Source organism: Musca domestica, unplaced genomic scaffold (assembly GCF_030504385.1).
Source record: "Musca domestica strain aabys unplaced genomic scaffold, Musca_domestica.polishedcontigs.V.1.1 17, whole genome shotgun sequence".
Classification (NCBI taxonomy): domain Eukaryota; kingdom Metazoa; phylum Arthropoda; class Insecta; order Diptera; family Muscidae; genus Musca; species Musca domestica.
In genome coordinates, this window is record NW_026712230.1 from 399,184 (window position 1) to 421,650 (window position 22,467).

At 34.4% G+C, this 22,467-nt stretch overlaps 1 protein-coding gene across 2 annotated transcripts in view; it reads right to left on the reverse strand.

Moving 5' to 3' along the window:
- Positions 1-22,467, reverse strand: part of LOC131801555 (zwei Ig domain protein zig-8-like) — a 356,956-nt gene that overhangs the window by 220,962 nt on the left and 113,527 nt on the right. The window lies entirely within an intron of this gene.

Consider the following 22,467-nt stretch of genomic DNA (forward strand, 5'->3'; position numbering starts at 1 on the left):
CAAGTCTATGTCTTCGTATAGCCCCCATATAACGGTACCTCCCTATATTCGGTATTTTGATGATTTTAGCGACATTATTCACTGGAATTGTTTCAAATTTGGTATTTTAAGTTCCAAATGGATACTACACCCTAAGACTGAAAATTGTCTGTGTAGGTCCACGTCTTCGTATAGCCCCCATATAACGGCACCTCGCTATGTTCGGTATTTTGATGATTTTAGCGACATTATTAACCGGAATTGTTTAAAATTTGATATTTGAAGTTCGTTATGGGAACTACAGTCTGTGACAGAAAATTGTCGGTGCGGGTCCAGTTTCGAATTTGAATATGGTAATGGCTTATGACAAACAATGCATATGTATGTCCACGTCGTATTGACCCCAAAATAACGGCTATATTCGGTATTTTTAAAATTTTAACAGAATTTTTTAAGGATTTTATTTTTTGAAGATTTCCAAATTCGTTGTAAATGGTGGAGGGTATTAAAAGTTCGGCCCGGCTGAACTTACTGCTTTTTAACTTGTTCTTTTTTATTTAATCTCATTTTTATTTTAATTGAAAACCCATACGTTACTGAAGGTAACCATACTATTCTTAATTTTCTACCTATGTTTGGTTTAGAAAAATAATTAAATAAAACACTATTTAAAAACGAAATTAATTTCAAATTCTGGATTAAACTGTGAATTAGTAATATATCATTGTTTTGTACTATTTGAAATAAAAAATATACAAAATAACATTTTTTTACTGAAATGCCTTTTGCCGACTACTGGCAAATAGAAATGCCCAGCATTTGAAAATGGTACCGACTACTGGCAAAATACTACTGTATTAGTAAAATTGCAAATTTTGCCAATTTAATAAACACAAATTCAATTTTTGTTTATTATTTGGAAAACTAAACAAAATTTAGAATCTGAACAACTTTATTTTTCTGCAATTGAAAGATTTCACTCAGAATGTTGAAAGATTGAAAAATCGAAAATCCTAAAACTGCCGACTACTGGTACACTTACCCTACATTAAATTTGTAACCTCGGTTGCCTAAGACCTAAAATTTAAAACCGAATAAGCTGTAATGTTATATTTAGGGTTCTTAATGTGTTAAACATCTATCTGCCACAAATGTTGAATAAAAACAGTTTTATTTTCTGTTTTAGATTCTAAAAGAAAATTAATCTTTCCACAGAATAGGTTAATTTATATCGAATATATTTATTTAATTGTTGGTGAATATCAGGCGGAATCCCAATATGGAGGAGGCCGGTATTTCGAATGAGTTTGCTGTATTTGGCAATTTTGATTCTCCGTGAATGATTTCGAATTAAGAAGATGACCTCATGTCGGTTCACAGCTTGACACAAGCCTGGTAGGTAGTAACGACCGGTGTTTTGAATGCCCTACTCACATTTTTCAACCGAAGTGTCACTAATTTCTAATGAATATATCATATTTTGACGTTCACAATCGGTAGAAAACTATCTATTGAAATTATTTATGCAAAGGTTCTAAGTCAAACAAAACTGAAAATGAAATCAGGGCACTCACAAAGTTTTCGAAAAACAAAGACTGTGCTTGTGCTAATTTTCCTGAATGTTTTGCTATTTTTTTTTTTTTGGGTTTTGCTCTGCTGTATAACCCAAAATCAAGTGACTGCACATGACATTCGAATACGAATAAAAATTCGAATTCGCGTAAAATTTTTTACAGAAACCACATCTTCGAGCTGTTGGAGTAAACATTCGAGCAAATGATAGAAACAAACAATTACATAATACCAAACTACAATTCTTTCGAATTGAAAGATAAAGTATCCATTCGATTGCCCGTTAAAAACAGTTTAGGTAGATTAAGGACAACCAATTTGTCTGTTTCCCTGAGGCAATCGAAAGAGGTCTCAGTAACTGTCTATTTCTACCTTCTACACGAACGATGATTTCTTATACAAATGGAATATCAAATTCAGAAATAGAATATAAAAGTCAGTTACATACTTTTGAGTTGTCGAGTAATACAACAACGGCGAAATTTTGACAAACATTTCAGGAAAATTTTTATATTCATTGATTTTCTTTTAGATAATGGCTTTGAAATTTTATCTTATTTGACCCATTTCCAATTTTTCAACACATTCTATTATTCCTAGAAGTTTCAGCGGGGTTGAGTGGACATAAATATCAAGATTTTGACCTTCTGGAAGCCGAAATAATTCCTAAATTTTTTCCAAAAAATATGTAAAAATCCAAAGTTTCTTAAATAAGTTTCTTAAAATATTTACGAAAATATCAATTTACCCCAAATTTGTATCCTTACCAGAAAGTGTTTGACTTTTTTCACCGCAGAAGAAGGGATCAATTCAATTATTTTATTCAGAATTTTCAAGTGTTTGATGTCATTTGTACTGCAATAGCCCACGTGTAACTATCAGCGGCAATTTTGCGGTCGTTCACCAACACAAATCAATTACGACCTAAGACATTTCAATTCGTCGTAATGCGTAAGGCGGTTGTCATCCAATCCACTTTGCCACGCCGCTTCGATTTCCACAGAAAATTGTGCAGGAGCCGTCAAATATTTTCTAACTCAAGGCCGCACCTTGTGTACGCCACACCTAGAAAAACAAAACCTTCCACTCTGCCCCCATGGAAATGGAAAGGCTCTCTTACGAAATTGTTGGCCAGCAAACAATGTGCGTTTATGTGTGTCAATGCAAGGGCTCGCATAGCCCAATTCGTTTGCTTTAAATTAATTTCTCAAGTTTACAACACAAAATGGGAGGCTCAATTTAGTAAATTGTAGGACCTTCAAATATGCCAAAAGTAGGAAGAGCAGTTTGTTGGCCGGCTTCCTTGCTCTCGTTGTGGCTGTTGTTTGCTTTTATTGATATCGACAAAATGGACAAATACTGACATACATATAGGTATGTATTTTGTTTTTGTTTTGGTGAGGATGTGTATGTTTCAGCCTTGCCCCTTTTTAGTTCTTTATGGCTGCTACACACAGAATGCTTTTGGAACTTCTCCGGTACACAAAAGGATATAGACATCCTTCAATTTCGTTAAAAATTGTATGTCGTTTGAAACGTTATAGTTCGTTTGTTTCCATTCAAGTGTGCTGAAGTCTAGTCGACAAGTTACGCCTAAATTTAGACTTAAAGCCAAAGAAAGCCATTTGGGCGAGTATGTGTGTGTGTGTTTTAAGGAAAACATTTTTTTATATTTATGTAGCCTTCAAAACAAAAAGGATATTTGGGTGATGATGTTGGCATTTTTATATAATACACACACATACATACATATAAAGCAAATGATGACACATGTTGACAGCACCTGGATTTTGAATTATATTCATCTAATAAAGATAACAAATTGAATATTTCAATAAAAATCTTAAGTATCCGGAATAAACTGTGATTACGACACGCCATGAAATGTGCTTTAAGTTTTTGGGTAGTATATAGTAAAGAATAAATATTTTTTCCTATCTATCATGAACACCTTATGCAGTTGAGAATATGTGTGCCAATTCGACCGCATTCATTTGCTGAAATGTATTTTCTTCCAAATTAAAGTTATAAAGGGGTTACAATATTTGCTACTATAATTAAATATGAAAAATGAGAGAATTGAGAAGAAACTTTTGATAATCTTGAAATTGCTCTTAACCTATATTGAAAAATAGAGTTGTAAAATCTAGTTCATTTTATCGAGCTATATTTAAGATTAATTGACTGAACTATTTCCAGAGTTATGAAAAAATAGGTAGATTTGTGTGAAATTGCATGCGAACTAATTATGGACCTGTTTCTGTTCGATTTCTAAAATAAATGAAATCAACCAATCCATGTTTTTTATTCCTCCACGATATTATGAAGGGTATATTTATATTGTCATTACAAAATTAAAAGTCGTAGTGTGTAGCTATATATGCTTGTCTCTAAACTAGCTATCTAGCTATCTAAGAAGACTAACATTTTGTACACATGTGTATTTTGTAAGTAGAAAGGTCAAGTACGTCATTTGGCCTTGTCGGCCACGGTGCCTCCCGCTATTTGGTATTTTAACAACTCAGGCCACATTTTTCACGTAATTGTTTAAATTGCGGCATTTAGAGTTTGCAATGTGTTCTGCCTCCTATAACAGAACAACAATTTCATATGGCCCCCAAATAAGATAACCTCCAAGATTTTCTTGATTTTAGCCACAGTTTTCAACGAAAGTACTACATATTAGATGTTTGATGCTCGCAATGGATACCTACCTATTTTTCCTGAATTAAATTCCATGCACCGGAAATGGGTGTTTTTCTTATTATTCAAATGCACTCCAGCATTTAAATGTGAATAAATCTTTTGTGTCTCGTACCATCGCTCGTTACCGTGATACTGGTAGCGGAGCCCGTCGACAAGGAATTGGACGGAAGACCGAAAAATGGCTCGTAAGCTGAACATATCGCAATATTCCATTCGGCAAATATTGAAAACTGACCTCGGGGTAAAGCCTTTGAGATTCCAAAAAGTGCAAGAACTTACACCGCAACAGAAAGAAAATAGACTCAAAAGAGCTAAAGAGTTGCTTCGCTCGAAAGTGGTGAACTGCCGAATTTGATTTTCTCCGATGAGAAAATATTCGTTGTCCAGCAGTTTGTGAATAAACAAAATGATCGTGTTTACTTGCCAAAGAGGTCAGCTGAAAATGTGCACCTTCAGTTGGTCACCAGAACTCAAGCGCCTGTCATGGTGATGGTGTGGGGCGCCATAACAGACTATTATATTAAAGCCTTTGGCACGCAAACATTTTGGCCGTAGAGCGTGGACATTCCAACAGGACTCAGCACCATCGCTTTAAGCTTTGTTTAAATATAAAAAAAAATATTGGTTTACTCTTTAGTTATATTTTTTACGATTTTGCTTATCTATGATCATTTAGCAGTCCTACCAAAAATATTCGTTGTTTCTGACTTTAAAATCAGCGTAATGTATAAATTTGTCATAAACAAATATAAAGAACAAATACTACAAGTCATTGTTATAATTCAATGGACAGGACACAGCCGAAACTTAAATCTTGACCAAATATTGAAAATTGTTGTCCAATGTAATGCTGTTATTTCTCATTGGGACCGGTGGCCAATAAAACCAATATAATTTAGAAATCATTTCGTTTAATATCGAGGATGCCGGGGAAGTAACGGTTCTTTGTCCTTCGTTGGAGAACATAATGAAAATCAAGAAAATCCAATTTAGTGATTTATTACAGTTTTGTTTGTGCTCCAGAAGTGTGGTGCCATGAAAACTCCTTAGACATCCTAACACGTGCACATATGAACGTGTTTTACAGTACGTCCTCTCCCGAAAAAGCAAACGTTGCTTTGTGTCTGCGTTACCAATACCAACGCATTTCTCGTCGTCGGTCAATAAACAGTGGATGTATGTATAAGTAGGTAATGCACACACACACACACCCACAATCACACACAATCGGTGTTTATGAGAAAGGCAAAAGCGAAACGAAAATCAATTTGATTTGTTACCTTATTTAATTTTCTGTTAATAATGGCTAACCATTTGTTGGCTTTACGAAAATTCCAAAAACCAAATTCAATCCAATCATTTGTCTCTTTCTGCTCCTCGTACGGACTGCTGTTGCTCCATGTTGCAGCATCTGATAGGAGAATTAATGCTGACTTTTTATTCCATGTACTATTCTGTTTTTACCTTTTTCCGAATAGCAATTTCCATATCTCTGTATAAATTAAATATTTTTCTATTTCTTTATCCACGTGACTTCGAATCAATCAGATTTTTGATTAACTGATAAATTGCACAATTTTAATATGCATCAAAATTAATTCAATTCAATTTATTTTAATTTTAATAGGAAATAAAAAAACACATGGATTGGAACGTGGACATGTGTTAATAACAATTACTAAAGTTACAGTTATAAATATTTTGAAATTATTTATGTAAGACTGTAATATATCGGAAATAAGTGGTCAAAGTCCGAGGAGGTGGAAAATTCATTTCGGAGATCAACGATCTTGGTGAGTATATCAAGAACAATGTAAGAAAGATTCGCCATAGTTCGAACATCCGAGCTATTGCGTGATAAATTTGAAGTACTTGTTTCTATGCTTAGTTCGGTCGGATGTGCCGAAATACATCCTTTTTGGCACATATTAACTTGTGGCATAAAATAAAACAAATTTGAACAAATCATTACAAATTTCAATTAAGGCCGTACAGACATGCATCGAATCAGAACTCTGGCTCTATTTCGTTTCCTTCTTTATGTTACAAACAAATACACAAATACGTAATATCCTGTAGCACAGTGTAGTGTCGAGTATAAAACTAGCTTCAGAATGGTAATTGGTCAGCTATGGGTAAACAATTTAATAATAACAATCTTGCAAAAAGTCCAACGAGCACCCACAAAGCGCCATCTTCGCGGAGCATAACTTATTGTTAACGGACGTATCCACAGCTTCGGATAATGAAGGGCCCAAGAGATATTTTGGGAAGCTGCGGCCATCATTTTTAAACTATGGGAAAAGGCAAGAAAAAAGATAAGGTAACGGCACAGTGCCTGAAAACGCTTTGCCAGCGACAAGTGTTGGTGTGTTTTTGCCGCCTTGCCGCCTTTATCCATCGATTGAGTTCAAATGGCCTCAGGTGTGACTGGTAACTGTTGTCACTCCTGCTTCAAGTGCTAGTAATAAAGGACATAACTTTCAAAAAAAAAAGGACCGAAGTAAAGGAATTTGGACCACAAGTGACATTCAATGACGGATTGGGCGTACATATTGAGAAAATCCTCGACCACATGAATGAGATACTACCAATAATTTTAGCCTAACTGGCATCTCCGACGACCTAATTAATATATTCACTCTCACAGACTACGACCTGAATGAGAAAATCATTCCGGAGTCAGTTGGAAGTATAGTAGGACTGTTTAGACAATCAAGTTGGGAAGATCTCCAGTTCAGCGGGTCCTATATCGAAAGCAGCAGAGTGCTGTTAATGTCGAGTATGCTGAATATTCGAAAGATGAATCAACATCCGGCACTGGCACAAAATGAGTCGGAGATGTAAAATTTTATCTCCTCAAATTCGTGGATGGGGATCCGAATTTGCATACCGAGAAAAAAATCCCATACTTAAATTTCCATCATAAAATTATCAGTCTAAGACGCAGGCTTGCTCTGGCTCAAATTCTCCAGTGCATTCGATGAGCAACTAACACAAAAAGTCAAATTTATGAAACGCACAAAACAATGCCAATCGAACAAAAGCACGAAACTTGAATACTCCAATTAGGCAACGTCAGAGTAAAAATAATAAACGCAAACAATAGCTTTTTCCTTTTGTCTTAAAATATTAAATATTTCTTGGAAAGGAGTTTATTGTCTTTATAGCAGTCAACATTTAGTTTTAAATAATATGTTATGTCAAAATATACTATTGCCTTGTTTGTCCCAAAAAAGTGATGCATTAAAAAAACTTATTTTTATTTCTATAAAAAAATAGATTTCTTAGAATTATGGTTGTGGTTATTGGCATTATTCCAGATGCTTTATTATCCCAACTATATTTCTATTCTATTCTCAGTCCATATCCCAATGTTTTATAAATTAAAATTTCACGTTTTTTACAAACATGGGTTCAACAATATTGACATTCTCTCTTGGATTAAATTTCGTAGAATATCCACAATATTCTATTCCTGTTTTATGATTTTTCCACATTAACAGAAATTTATAAAAAAAGAAAATGGAAAATTAACTAAACCAATTCTAGACTTTAGAACTGAATTGAATTTTTCCTATGTCCTTTGAAGTTATACCAGCCACATGGCCTAGCCGTTATAAGGTTTACTTATTTGATTCGCTTATATGATGTGTCTGCGAATTTTGCCACCCTTAACGTGGTTAAAACTAAGGTAAACACTTCGGTACATGGAAGTGAAACACACAATATTAAATAATATGTTTGAAAAACGTACACTTTAAACAAATTTGTAACCATTTTATGACTATAGTTCAATTTTTTTTTATCTTCAATTTTGTCTAACACTGTTATTTGATTGCAATATTAAAGAAAATATGTAATATCATGGCTGACGTATAACAACGTTGGCACGCATCTCAAAATTTCCAAAAATAATCAAAACAAATAAACTATATCGAAATTTGAAAGTAGAATAGGAGTGAATGATATGAAGTCAACCGTGAACAATGGCTCATAAACTACGAGATGTCTTACTTTTTATTCACTTATATGAGATGTTATTTGGAGTGAAATTGTTTTATCTATAGCTAAAATATATACACAGTGTCGCTAGTTTATTTTGTTTAATGAAAAAAAATATTCTTTGGCGCAGTTAAGCAAATCAGCAAATGCTGTCTAAAATATATAAATGATACTTACACATATTATATTTAATTCTGTTAGAAAAAAAAAAATTTTTTTCTAAAGTCGAAGATACAACTTGTAATGATTACATTCACTTTGCAATAACTGGAGAAAACGGCCTATGGGAAATAGGGCGTGCAATTCCTTTTATGGAAGAAAAGATTCACCATAGGACAACATTTCAGATCTGGTCTCATGATGGACTAGTTCTAAATTTCTTTCACAATCACATACGTTACAACAGAACTAAAATATGACGCAAGGCTAATATGAAAGACAGAATCTTCTGTCCTTCTGCAAAATAAATTGTTGATTTGTTTCTGTAATACAATGAGCAAAGCTTAGACTTAGTGTAGACTTCGTTCTCCTTATATGGGATTCAAAATTTGGAAGCTTTATGAGTTGAAAAAACCCAATTAAAGGTTATGTTAAAAAACTACATTCTGCTTTACCATTAGGTTGTAAACTTAAATATATTGCCCTCCTCATTTGAAGTAATAACTGAAACATAATAAAATCTGATGACTTGTTGATACAGATGATAAGTGTGTAGTCTGGATACAAAAACGAGGATTGTGGCAAAATGGAACATTAATTCTAAAAATGAAACAAATACTTTATAAGTCATATAAGTATATAAGTTTGATTGGGCAAAAAATTATGTAACACCTCGGTTTCCCACATAGGAAAGTATACATGGACCTTCCTATCTCGCCGAGCTGAGTCGATCTAGCTATGTATGTCCGTCCGTCCGTCTGTCCATGTAAATTTGTAATCACTCTACAGGTCGCAATTTAGATCTTCACCGATCTTCACGAAATTTAGAATGGAGGTGGGGCTAGGACCAGAATAGAAGCTTATTGCGTTTGGAGATGATCGCATAATATTTAGGGGTTGAAATGGACCAAATAGTGAAAAATTTCCTTATCTTGCAGTTGCTCTACTAGTCGGAATTACAGACCAATAGACGCGGAAGTTAATACGGGACCAATTTTGATGGTCTTCGGGGAATACTTAGTGGGTGACATTTGTATTAAATAAAAGTCAAATTTTCCATTAACCGCCAATATTCTTAATCCCGGCTAACTAGATGCTTGTTTGAACTAATCGTTATTTATTTTTCAATCTTTGAGTTTTATTTCAATGCATGTTGTACATATATTTGATTTTAATATATTTTCTAAAATCTTTCATTGTCTAATATTTTTCGATTTAATTTTACTGGGCGTTAAAACATCCATTACTGTTACTAAACCAATTTTAGTTAATAACTCAAAAAGTTCTTATTTCAGAAATAGTCTGAAATAATTATGTGTGGTGCTTAGAAGTGGCATTTTCAAAAATCTAATAAAAATTTATTATTCCCATTTCGCGTTTTTTTCGGTTGTTGTTTAACTGCCTGTGTTGTGCGACATTCACATATATTATTTATTTTATTACTTAGTTATCGTATTCCCCTTTGTCAACTCACAGTAAAAGTGTTTGTGTGCGTGTATGTCTGTTGTATACAGCGAAACGTACGGGTATCTATATATAAACAGTGTTATGGTGTAGCTACACTGAAAAACATGTGTCAATGCAAACATATGTATGTATGTTTGAGGACATATTGGGGTGAAAGCATATTTTTGTTGTATTTTTAATTTTTTTTTAACATTTTTTAGATTTTTTCGATAGTTTGAAGTATGGCACTATGGATAAAAGGTTGAATAGATTTGAGAAGGTTGCGAACAGCGTGACCTATCTGTAGGAACTGTGCTGTCAAATTTTTTGAAAAAATAATAAAACAGCGATAAAAGATCACAATATATATTTTCAAGTTCAAGTTCTATATATTTTTATCTTTTTGAATTTTTTCCAAACATAAGTTTTAATAAGTAATAAGCTATAAACAAACAGGGTGAGATGAAAACTACTTCAGACTGCTGTCATTTCTAAGCCGCTCGTCCGACAGCTGTTAAAATTATTCAGTGATAGCCCATTACATCATTTACAAGCGTACAAACGCATTTTGGTGAGAATTTTCCAAAAAAAAACTTTTTCGTGATGGAAATCAAGCGTGATAGTGTGATTTCTTTAATTTGGCTGGAAAACAACCAGTTGCTATCGTTAGAGCACTCCAGCTTGGCCGAAAGTGTTAAACTGCCGAATTTTGTTTTCTGTGTTGAAAAAACATTCGTTGTTAAGCAGTTTGTAAACAAACAAGATGATCGTGTTTATTTGCCAAAGAGGTCAGCTGAAAATGTGCACCTTGGGTTGGCAACCAGAACTCAAGCGCCAACTTTTCATCAAAACGGTATGAAGACTGTCTAATGTCAACACTACCAGGAATTATATTGAGAGTGATCCCGTTTAGGATGTATATATGTATTATTGCATAAATCGAGGGAAGTATCAACAAAATAGGCTGGCAATCGACATAATAATGGGAATTTATGATTGGCTGTTAAAAATATGTATTTCCAATATACTTAATTATTTGCGTCATCTAAAACAATTTGAAATGTTATCCATCCTATTATACACCATGTATTTGTTGTTATGTACATAATTGCGTCTGTACGTCTGTCTGTCTCTCTGTCTAGTTGCAATACCCAGTAGTGGAATGTGTCGCAACTGGATTTGTGTTTTCTTAGTCAGAATAATCTAAAGATTTACTTTAAGCCAACATGTTTTCCAGAATATTACAGCTTCCAAGTGTATGTAAATTTGTGCGTGTCATTTTGTCTGCAGAGAGCCGGGGCAACTGAATCAAGGAAGTGTGAGGACATGTTTGAAGCCTGTGTATGTGCCACATGATGATTTAACCTAAAAACGTATTTAATTTGCCATCATTATGCGTGCTCAGTTAGGGATTTAAGTGAAATATGACATACCTATATATGTGTGTACAAACGCAAATACAATTGTACTCGTTGAATATTTGTACTATATTTACACATATGTACGTATGTATTTGTAGATCAAACGTCGTACACTTCTAAACATTCGCAATGAACATTGTGTATGTTTCGGCTCATATATATGCATATTGTAGTCATATCTCATTGTGGTTTATAACATTGTTTTGACAATAATGTATGCGTCGATAAAAGCCTGAGCTCCTTTGCCCAACCTCAAGCACGCCGTTCCACTGAGAACTACAAAGCAAACGAAGCGCTAGACATTTCGATACAACAATGAATGAATGGAATACGTATCTGCATGTATGTATGTAGATATGAGTTATTCTTTGTAGTTTATCGCTGACAAAGACACTATCCTGTAGTTGAGACACCCGCAATGATACTATCATTGTAAAACAAGTTTAACAAATAACATTGTCTGCAACATTAATGCATATTAATTTGATACATTTAGCTCAATTCTAATCAATAAGTAATTGTATTAATTGATTTTCGGCAAGTAGAGAAAGAAAGATAGATAACCCAAAAATTTGGTATTAATTTTTGATTAAGTCACAAACTTTTCCACGCTTTGACATGCGTCCCATTAAGCAGTTCCAGCTTAGTTTGCATGTCTTGAAGGTCGGGGTCGTATTATCCAGCCAATTCCTTATTGGAATTGCGGAAAGATATCTATTTTTATTTTATTTTTTTAATGATTTATTATTTTGTCATATCTGAAATTGTAGAAATTTAATAGCAGCTGCTTAGGCTGGAATTAAACTTATCATTTCAAGCCGAACTGAGCATTCCCATTTCCCAGGTTTCAATACTAAACATATAAAAACCAGGGTTCGATAATGAGGCACAATAGTTTTGTAAAATTAGGAAATATACCCTTGAGCAAATTCCCGGTTTACATGCAACAAGTTGTTTTAATTTATTTTATGTTTTTCCTCAGTTTTCCATCTTTCCGTCTGTTGTAATTACGCTAGAGTCCAAACGGCATGTGATAGAAAGCTAAAAGAACAGTGTAGCCTTTAAGCTGCAGTGAGGTCAAGTTCGATGAGGCCCATCGGTCGACATTTTCGTATAGCCACCATATAATTATTTTGATGATGGTAGCCACACTTTCGACGGGAAAAGTTTAAAATTCGATATTTTAAGTTTGTAATGGGTTCCACATCTTGCGGCAGAACGTTGTCTATATAGATCCACTTCTTCGTATAGCCTCCATTTAATTGTGCCTCTCGATATCCGGAATTTCGAAGAATTTAACCATACCCTCTAACGGAATAGTTTACACTTTTGTGTTCAGAGTTTACAATGGGTTATTTCGCCATGTGGCACAATATTGTCTACATATTGTTTTACGTTTTTCCATAGAGCCCATATAAAGGTACTTCCCGATATCCGGCATTTTGACAATTTAACCACATTTTCTAAAGGAAGTACTTAAATTTAGTATTTGGAATTGATGGCTTCCTCTGCTCATATAGAACAATTTCTATATATAAGTCAAGATTTTTCTATAGCCCCTATTCTTTCGATATTCGGTATTTTGTTGATTGTACATAAAAAAATTGTTTGAAATTTGGATTCAGGAGTCGGTCACACTCAGAATATAAAGTAACCGGCTGGTAACAATACCTTACCTTTTGAACAATGTTTAAACTAAGTTAGGCAAAAACGTCGTTTCAAATATATGAATAAATATTTTTTTGTTATTCTGGTAGCAGCTAATGTTTGTATATTTCCTGAGAAATTTCCAGTCCCTATATGGATTATTTTCCAGTTAAAGAAAACAGGTTGCTGTTTGTAAAAATTGGCAACAAATATACTATAGAGTTTACGCGAGATACTGTATTTTATCCAAACTCAATATTGAATAGTGGGTATGTTTTTAACAATTAAGAGTTTTGTATATGACACAAACTACCTGTTTAACAGTTTTTATACCCTCCACCTTGGAAAGGAGGGTATATTAACATTGTCATTCCATTTGTAACATCCCAAAATATTCGTCGTAGTCCCCATATGGGGACGATTTAACTATGTCCGTCTGTCTGTTGAAATCACGATACAGATACGGCTGCAATGGCGAAACATTGTATGTATAGGTACAAGGTTTGGCATAGCTCACATGTAGCAAAACCTCCCGCTATTCGATATTTTTATAATTTTTGCCACATTTTCCCACAAGTATGTCTAAAAATTGGTATTTGTGGATTATGGTTCTAATGTTTTCTTTACCCTAAGGTGGAGGGTATTAAAAGTTCAGCCCGGCGGAACTTAATGTTTTCTTTTTAATTGTTTTTTTTTTTTTTTAATTATTTTGAATAATTCGATCACTAGGGTAATGAGTTTTTTTACTTTTTAAACTCTACACCACACTTTAAAAGAAATAAAAGATATAGGTTCATGGTTTAATTTGGTGAACTGCAATGAATCACAATCTGTCCATCTGCCTGTCCATGTGTTTTTGTAAACAATACATAACAAACATAACAATATCAGATACTGCCTAGAAAGATATTTCTATTTTGTCGAGATGCCAGAATTCCTCGACCTTTGCACTTTCTTTACTATTTATTATGTAAAATAGGTAGGATTGTTGTCTTCATAAAATTATAATATTTCCTACACTTTATGCTAAATGCAGTACCATTTAATACCTCCGTATCCAAACTATAAACTCTCACATTGATCCTATACCAAAAGGCATAGTTTCAGCTCTTTTTCTACACTAGATACCAAATTTAGAACTTTTTGTACTCTATACACTGCACATTTCTTAATCCATCTGATTATCTAACCGCTTCACATAAACTGTTAATACTAGTTTATTTCCTAAACTCTATGTAGTACTATATTATGCCAAACCACCTCAGGCATTCTTCCCAACTTTAATTCCTATACAAAATTTCTAGATCTAAGCTCTATCCCTAAAATAACATTGTGTTACCAAATTACAAGCTTTTAGTATTTTTCGTGCACTTAAAGGTTTACTAAAAACGCAATGCATACCCCACCAGTTACCCCCATTCCAAATTTCAGAATGTTAGCTTATTTTGTTCGCCCAATGCAAATAGTACTATATTTAGTAACTTTAGTAAGTACTATAGTACGAATTCCCAAAATATTTTTTCGAACACCATATTGTTTATCATAGACAAAATACGTCGTTGATGAATCAGTCAGTCAGTCAGTCAGTAACACAACTCTCTTAAAATGTAGATTATTGTTGTTAAAAATGGATTTTCTTATAAGATTCAACTTGTGTTCACTTTGCAAAATTGTTTTCATGATGATTTTGACCAGGTGATATAATAATTAAAAATACTATGACAAAATTCGCTTCAAAAATACAAAACTTTTGACTAGGAAATCCGATTTTAAAATAGATTTCTACATATAATTTTTCTTTCAACGTGATATTGATAAAGTCGATTATGACTAGAAAACAACAATTCTGTTTCTTCGATTTTTATTCCACTGCACCCCTCTCCACCTCTCCTCGTTATGGCCGACTTTCTGCAATATTTCATTCTTGCGTGGCTTTTGATTGATAGAGGGAAACTATTGCAATTTATAATTTAACGTTTAACAAACGTTTACCACGAAAATTTAACGCCAAACTAAATACGCTCAGGAATTCTTATCAACATTCACTTGTCAACAACACCTGCTGCGGCCATAATTAGAATAAAAGGCTACGGCTACACAAATGACTGAAATAGAAATTCATAAACGAAATGTTTCGTTTCAATTTTCTTTGCCCTGCGGCCTATAAAAAAGTTTGAAATTTAAGTTCGTAGTCGAATGTTTGGCGTTTCTGACAATAATCGGCGAAATAAAAATGGAGAATTTTATGTAAAATATCTTATTATTGACAACAGCATAGCATCTGAAGTAAATTAACTGAGGATAGAAATATTTTGAAAGCTTACAAAATTTAGGTAATTAATTGCGATATGAACATATGACAGCATTTACTTAAAATCTAAACAAAAATCTCAACATTCAAAATATTTTCTGTTTCAAAGCTTTTTCTCGCATTAATTGCAATTTGTGATACACAAACTTAAAGAACGTAACATTTGTTAGTAACAGGGTATGACAGAAATATACATCTCTCTCTTTACATGTGTAATGCCTAACTAATCCTTCAATACCTCGAAGTAGGCTTTGATATTTTCCTGTTTTGCCAAAATGGCTGCAGATAGTCGCAGGAAACATTCGCGTGTACCAGCGTTATTTCGCTGCTACAGAAAAAAATAAAGCGACACACAGTTTATTGTCATTGGGACTGAAATTTGATTCAACAAAAAAATTCAAAAGCATTCATCTTCTTTTGAGACGGAGGTGAGACTGAAGGAAACTTATTGTTTCAAAGTCCCAAAGGTGTTGCAAAACTTTTTAATTTTCCGGGAAAAATGTTTTTTTTTCGCCACAACAAAATAGTACAAGTTAAAGCTGCAAAAATTGACACCAAGAATCGTTGTGGCATTATATAAACAGACACAAATCACGAGGACTGAGCTGGTAGGTATGTCAGATATAATTATTAACATTTAAACGAATTTGGGGGTATGGAACACAAAATCCAAGCGTAAAAATTAAATTTACAAGAAAAGTAGTAAAAAATTTTGGATTTCATTTGTCCACAAAAAAGGTGTCCCTCCGTCGCGGTAACTCTCAATGGGAGTATCTGATTTCGTCTAAACTTGATACATCGTAGTATTATTATCAAAAACCAGGAATGGACAAGATTGATCCAATCCTTCTGGTACCTCCTCCCTAAAGTTTTGAACAATTATATCGTTTATAAAATGCGAAATGAGTTTCCGATTCTTGACACAACTAAATAGTTTTACTAACACAAAATCTATTGAGGAAATGGGAATACTTCTGTCCACTGTTCATGATCAATCCCCCACAAAAGTGCAGCATTTCAAAAAAATATGTATACACATTTCTCATGTAAAGTGAAGGAAACAGACGATATAGTCCAAACCTAGCACGTTGCAAGATTTGAGTCAGACTTAGGTCAGATGCGAAATGAACAATATTGGCACACATCTTCGGTACCCCCCATAAAGGGTCAACATTTCCAATAATCATAATGAATATCCTAATATGCATAAACATATTACTGCAGCGTTTTCATACGATGAACTATTTTATTTTTATCCAGAAAATACATCTTCGTCAATTTGGAAAATAAATCGACTAGAACTTTCAATGCCCGCTTTTTTTGTCTTCGCAGAAAGATTCCTTACAGTGTTCACTTTTAGTACGATTATCTGATCTGTCTCAACCCGCCTCTTTGAAACGTTTCTAAATTTATTGAAGTTATTCGGGTACATGACATTTCTCTTATAAAATTTCATGAACAGGGTGAGATAAAAAAAAACTGCAACAAAGTCGAATGCCATAATTTTTACATTTTTTTAATTTTATTGAATGAAAGCAAAAAATGTCGGAAATAGCATGAAATTTTAGAATAAGTTTTTTGTTTCTTTGACACGAAATATGGCCTTCAAATGGCCAATGAAACCGTTACACGCTGCCCGAATGTTGCTCTGCGGTATTTTGGCCCATTCACGGTGAAGCGCTTGCTTGGGGTAATCGACACTTTGGTATTTTTTAGTCCCAACTTTGCTTTCCAAAATACTCCAGTCAACGGATTGGTATCCGGAGATTTTGGTGGCATTGCGCGCTGGAAATGAAGCAATGAACCTCAGTTTGTAACCATTCCTGGGTGGCGAATGCTGAGTGCGATGTTGCTGAGTCCTGTTGAAATGTCCAAGTTCTGCGGCCAAAATGATTGCGTGCCCAAGGCTTTAATACACCCTCCAGAATGATAATATTAGGCATTCATTCTGATGCCACCGTACGACCATCGGCTGTTATGGCGGACACACCATCACCATGGCCAGCGCTTGAGTTCTGGTGGCCAAACGAAGGTGCACATTTTCAGCTGAACTCTTTGGCAAGTAAACATGATATTTTTGTTTGTTTACAAACTGCTGGACAACGAATGTTTTCTCGTCGGAGAAAACCAAATTCGGCAGTTCACCACTTTCGGCCAAGCGAAGCAAATCTTTAGCTCTTTTGAGTCTATTTTCTTTCTGTTGCGGTGTAAGTTCTTGCACTTTTTGGAATTTCAATGGCTTTACATCGAGCTCATTTTTCAATATTTGCCGAATGGAATATTGCGATATGTTCAGCTCACGAGCAATTTTTCATTCACAGCGACGCAGTATTCGATCAAGTCGCTTCTTTACTTTTCGAACCATTTCTGCTGATGTTGCTGTTCACATTGTATTTTCACTTGTAGTTTTCCAGTCAAATATAAAGAAATCACACTATCACGCTGAGTTCCATCACGAATAACTTTTTTTCTGGAAAATTCTCACCAAACGCTTATAAACAATATAATGAGCAGTTACTGCAATAATCTTAACACCTGTCGGAAGAGTGGTTTAGAAATGACAGCAGTCTGAAGTTAGTTGCAGTTTTTCATCTCACCCTGAATGTTAAAATAGATTATCAAGGATTATATAAAGACATGGACCTAATTTGATTGTTTTTGACCATAATTTAAGATTCCATATGGTGGATGGTATAAAAGAGTCGACTCGGCCGAACTTGAAGCAGTTTATACTTAGCCAATTAAAGAGCATTATATTGTTTACCACTTCTTTGTTATGTTCAACAACAAATCTGATAATATTTTCTTAAATTGTTTATATTGCAGCTAACAGAAAAATATACTACAGTGTACATATATAACAAAAATATACAAACACATGTATGTGTGGACGTTGGATGTGTGCATGAAAACGTATTTTGTAATAAAGTTAAAGCTTTTTATTAAATTATGACATAAAAATAAAAAGTTCCTTGGCAGAAAACGTCAAGCAATTATCTTATGATGTTTTCACCACGAAGTTATTGCATGACAGCAATTTCTGTCAGATGCTCTGGGGAATAGACCATACATACACTCATACATATAATGCCGATAGTGTGTATGTGCTATAATCGAGTATAACGATAAATAATAAAAAAAGGAGACAAAAAACAATATAGAAGTTTTTATTTCAGTTCATTTACTTTTTTCGTCTGAGAGTAAAAGCTCATTTCACCTATTGGCCTACTGTCAAAAATTTGTTTGTGTTTCCAAAAAGAAAATTTGTATTTTTTTTTTTTTTTTTTTTTTTTTTGAATGATTGCGTCCGTTGGTTTTGGAGGTGCCATGTCGGGGATTATGTCCGGTTTGTTTTTGGTCATAACCGCTTCCAACACGGACACAATTCCCATGGGGATTATGACCGTTTGCTCTACAAAAATGATTAATTTTAGACATCTTTGATTCACGTTAGCCGGTGCGGGACATACTCAAAGGAGAAAATCTCAAGCCCCGGTCAAAAGATATGAAATTTAGATGCAGGGCATACCCAGAGGAGTAAATCTCAATTTTTTCACACACCCAATCGTTTTGGGCATACCCATTATTATAGGGATCATGTCCACAACTTTCTGGGGATTGTGACCGATCCACATAATAGAATGGGGATAATGTCCAAGAAAAAAGGTCATAAGCCCCAGAAAGTGCCGGACATAACACCCATAATAATTGGTATGTCCAAAGACTTTCTCTTTTGGGTATGTCCGGCACGGCCTAACGCGAACACTAGTTTACTACATTTAATAATTTTTGTAAATTTAGCAAACGGTCATACTTCCCATATTTTTATGGACCATGTCCGCGGGGATTACGTACGGGCGCCTGTTTTGAATTTCTCATTTTAAATATAATTGTAAATGGGGTGGCGGAAACATCAACTAATCCACCAAGGTTAGGTGATGCCACAAACCTCGAAATATTGGTTCTAGACCCACGATTTTACGTATGTATCTTCCTATCTCGTCAAGCTGGGTCGCTTTAGCTATGTGTCCATTTTCATTTGTAATCACGCTACAGGTCACAATTATGACATAAGCCTTACAAAATTTTGCGTTGAGATAGGATCAGAAAATAAACCTTTAGGGCTTGAAATGAACCAACAAGAGATTTTTCCGATTTTGTAGTCTCTTAGGTCACAATTATAAGCTCTTTTTGTTTATTTACGTACGGAAACCAAAAATTCTATTTGTATGCCATTTGCCTCGCAATTGGAAGAAAAATAAGTTTGCTGAACAGGCTATATGTCCTCAAAACGTTTGATACCAAACGCCTTTGGAAATGTTCATTTATAAACAACTAGCTGCAACTAGCACCTTAAATAAATGTTCTGGGACTGACCTAATTTCGAATTCTTGAGGTTTAGAATGCCATGTTGCAATTTTTTACAACTCGTGATTGATGTTATAAAGAGCTCAGGACAGCCAGATGGCTGCATATTTTTTCCAAACAGTTTATTACACCGCCAAATACATAGTCTTTGGAGATCAGATCAGAGTAAAATTCTACCTGTGCAAGTTTGTATTCATTATTCCTAGGATCATTGTTATTGAAGGTAGATAAATGAGAAGCCTAATAATGAGCCTAATAACATAAAACCCTCATCATGGATTTCCAATCGGCTAGTGCTGAAATTGTTGTACAGTTTACTTAGCCATGTAAATCGTCAGAGGAAGCTTAATATGAGTCCAAATAATTGCAGCGATAATTCCAATTGAAGTCCGTGTTATCCACACAAATTTTTATTTTTTAACGTGTACATAAGACGTACCTACGTAAAATATTACATTGTAAGGCATTAGTTCATTGCAACAACAATATATTCGGCACAATCCATTACACCATTACAAACGAGAACCAACCAAGCAAAATGACCCAAAGGAACATAAAATGATATGGGGTAACCAACTCATACGCACTCGTATCTCCTTAAGCGAATAAAGCTTTGTTTTCCATTGTTGAGGAACACATAAAAAGTTAAGCCACCCTTGTTTGTAAGCAATGACAAAATGACATTAGAGCTAAGATAAGGGACATTGCAATGCAGCAAAATCATAATTTTCACAAAGCTCGCAGCAGCATGAATCAATTTAGAGTGATCTCGACGAAGAAGGAGTCGAACTGGAGACTGGAACAGAGCAAACAATGTTGGAATTATGTGTTCGAAAGGCACACTGAACTAATGCCATGGATGGGCTACTCCCGGGCGCAGTATTATCAACATTGATAGTCATAGAGAAAAGTGGACACAGACACATACACACAGAACGAATTACATTGATCTTAATTGGGAAAGGAACGAGCAAACAAACATCCACTCTGATCCAATCTTCCGCTTCTTCTGCTTTCCTCTCCAACGGAAATCAATTTGCGAGAATTGTTGTGGTTGTGTGTGAGTGTGTGTGTGTGTGCGTTCCATGTGTATTCACGTGTGTATGTTTGTGTGCGTACTTAAGTGAAAACAGCACTGAAAATAGAGATGTGCTTGTATAGGTTTCTGTTATAGTGTATAATATTTCTCTTGCAAAAGAAACAAAGATGAAGATAAACGAAAAGGAACCTCCAACACACAAATGTATGCTCTCAAAAAAATAAGCGCACACACATACATATGTGGGTTACCGTATCTCTCCGCATTGAGGGCCAAACGATTTTCGGCTGTGAGTGTGAAAGGAGGGTGGCCTTACAGAAAATGTTGAAAGTAAACACACAAACTGCACAAGCTGCCTGACTGCCTGCCTTCCCTTTTCATTGCACAAACACTGCACCTAAGAGTTTTTGTACCGAACATGGATGGATATGGGGGACCTCATCCATTCATCGCCAGGTTCAAAGGCGTACAAGGACACACGAAGGCAATGCTCTGAAGGATAAGTGAATGCTTGTTGTTTTAAACTAAAATAAATAAAAACGCTAGCTAAAACAAAAGCTCATAAACAAACATATACACACACATACATACGCATCAGACTCGGCATAACAACGCCAGTTCCCCATCATTGCATCTAATAGCCCGGGGTTCGGCTGCATGATGAAGTGTAAGAGGGTCGTTTATAATAAAGCAGCCAAGTAATTCTCATCCATTCTCATAGTGCTGATGAAAATGACGATAATGGCGGAGTGACACCACAGGAAGTAATGCTGACAAGTTTCGATAAAATAAACAAAAATTAAAACAAAGTTTTTTCTGTTTGTTTGGCGAATTTCATTTCGTTTTTCTCTCTTTCTGCAAAATTAAACTCAAAGAAAAACGAAAATAAATTAAGTTTGAAACGGAACACGTCACATGCATTCACATACATATACACCCACATGCAACGCTAACTGCAATATTGTCGCACAAAAGATGCGCTCAAAAAAGGAAAAAAAAAAAGCAAGCCGGCTCGTTCGAGCCCGATGCCAGAAGAAAGACAAACAAGGGCAGAAATAAAAGTTACACACACGAAACAAGTACGGCGCAGACGATGCAGGGAAATGCAAAAATGTTCAACTTTCAACATTGAACTACAAGTTAATATTTTATTTGGCCAAGTGTGCTGTGTTTACCTGTTTAACAATTTTTTAGACAATGAATAAACCATGTTTTTCATTTTTCAGTACCTAACAACGTTATTGACTATTTCAACATACACTACGAGAAATGTGTCATAGATTTTTAAATTTTTAATTTTTTAATATGTTTGATGAATGCTTTTGATTGACAAAAGATTTATATAAAAGCACACTAAAAATTTAAGCAGGTCTGGAAAATTGTCCCCTGACTTAAACGTTCTTGTCTCCACTATGTAGAAAACGAGACCTGACTGTAAGACTAAAGTAACAAGTCGTTTCGTATATTTGATTCTTTAATTATACAAAAAATTATACAAGACATAAGAAGTTAAATATGGACCTTCATATCTCACCAAGCTTAGTCGATGTAGCTTTGTAATAAAAAAAAATAAATAATAATAAATAAATAATAATAAATTGTATTCGCAATTATTGTCCGATCTTCACAAAATTTTTCACATAGGCGGGGATAAGGTCAGAAAAAAATCTATTTTGTTGAGATGATCTCAAAATATTTAAGGACTAAAATGGACAAAAAACAGAAAATTTTCCTGATTTTGTATTTGCATTTGGTCAAACCTAAGCCTACCCGCAAGGCTAAAATGGACCATAACTATTATGTAAAAAATACGA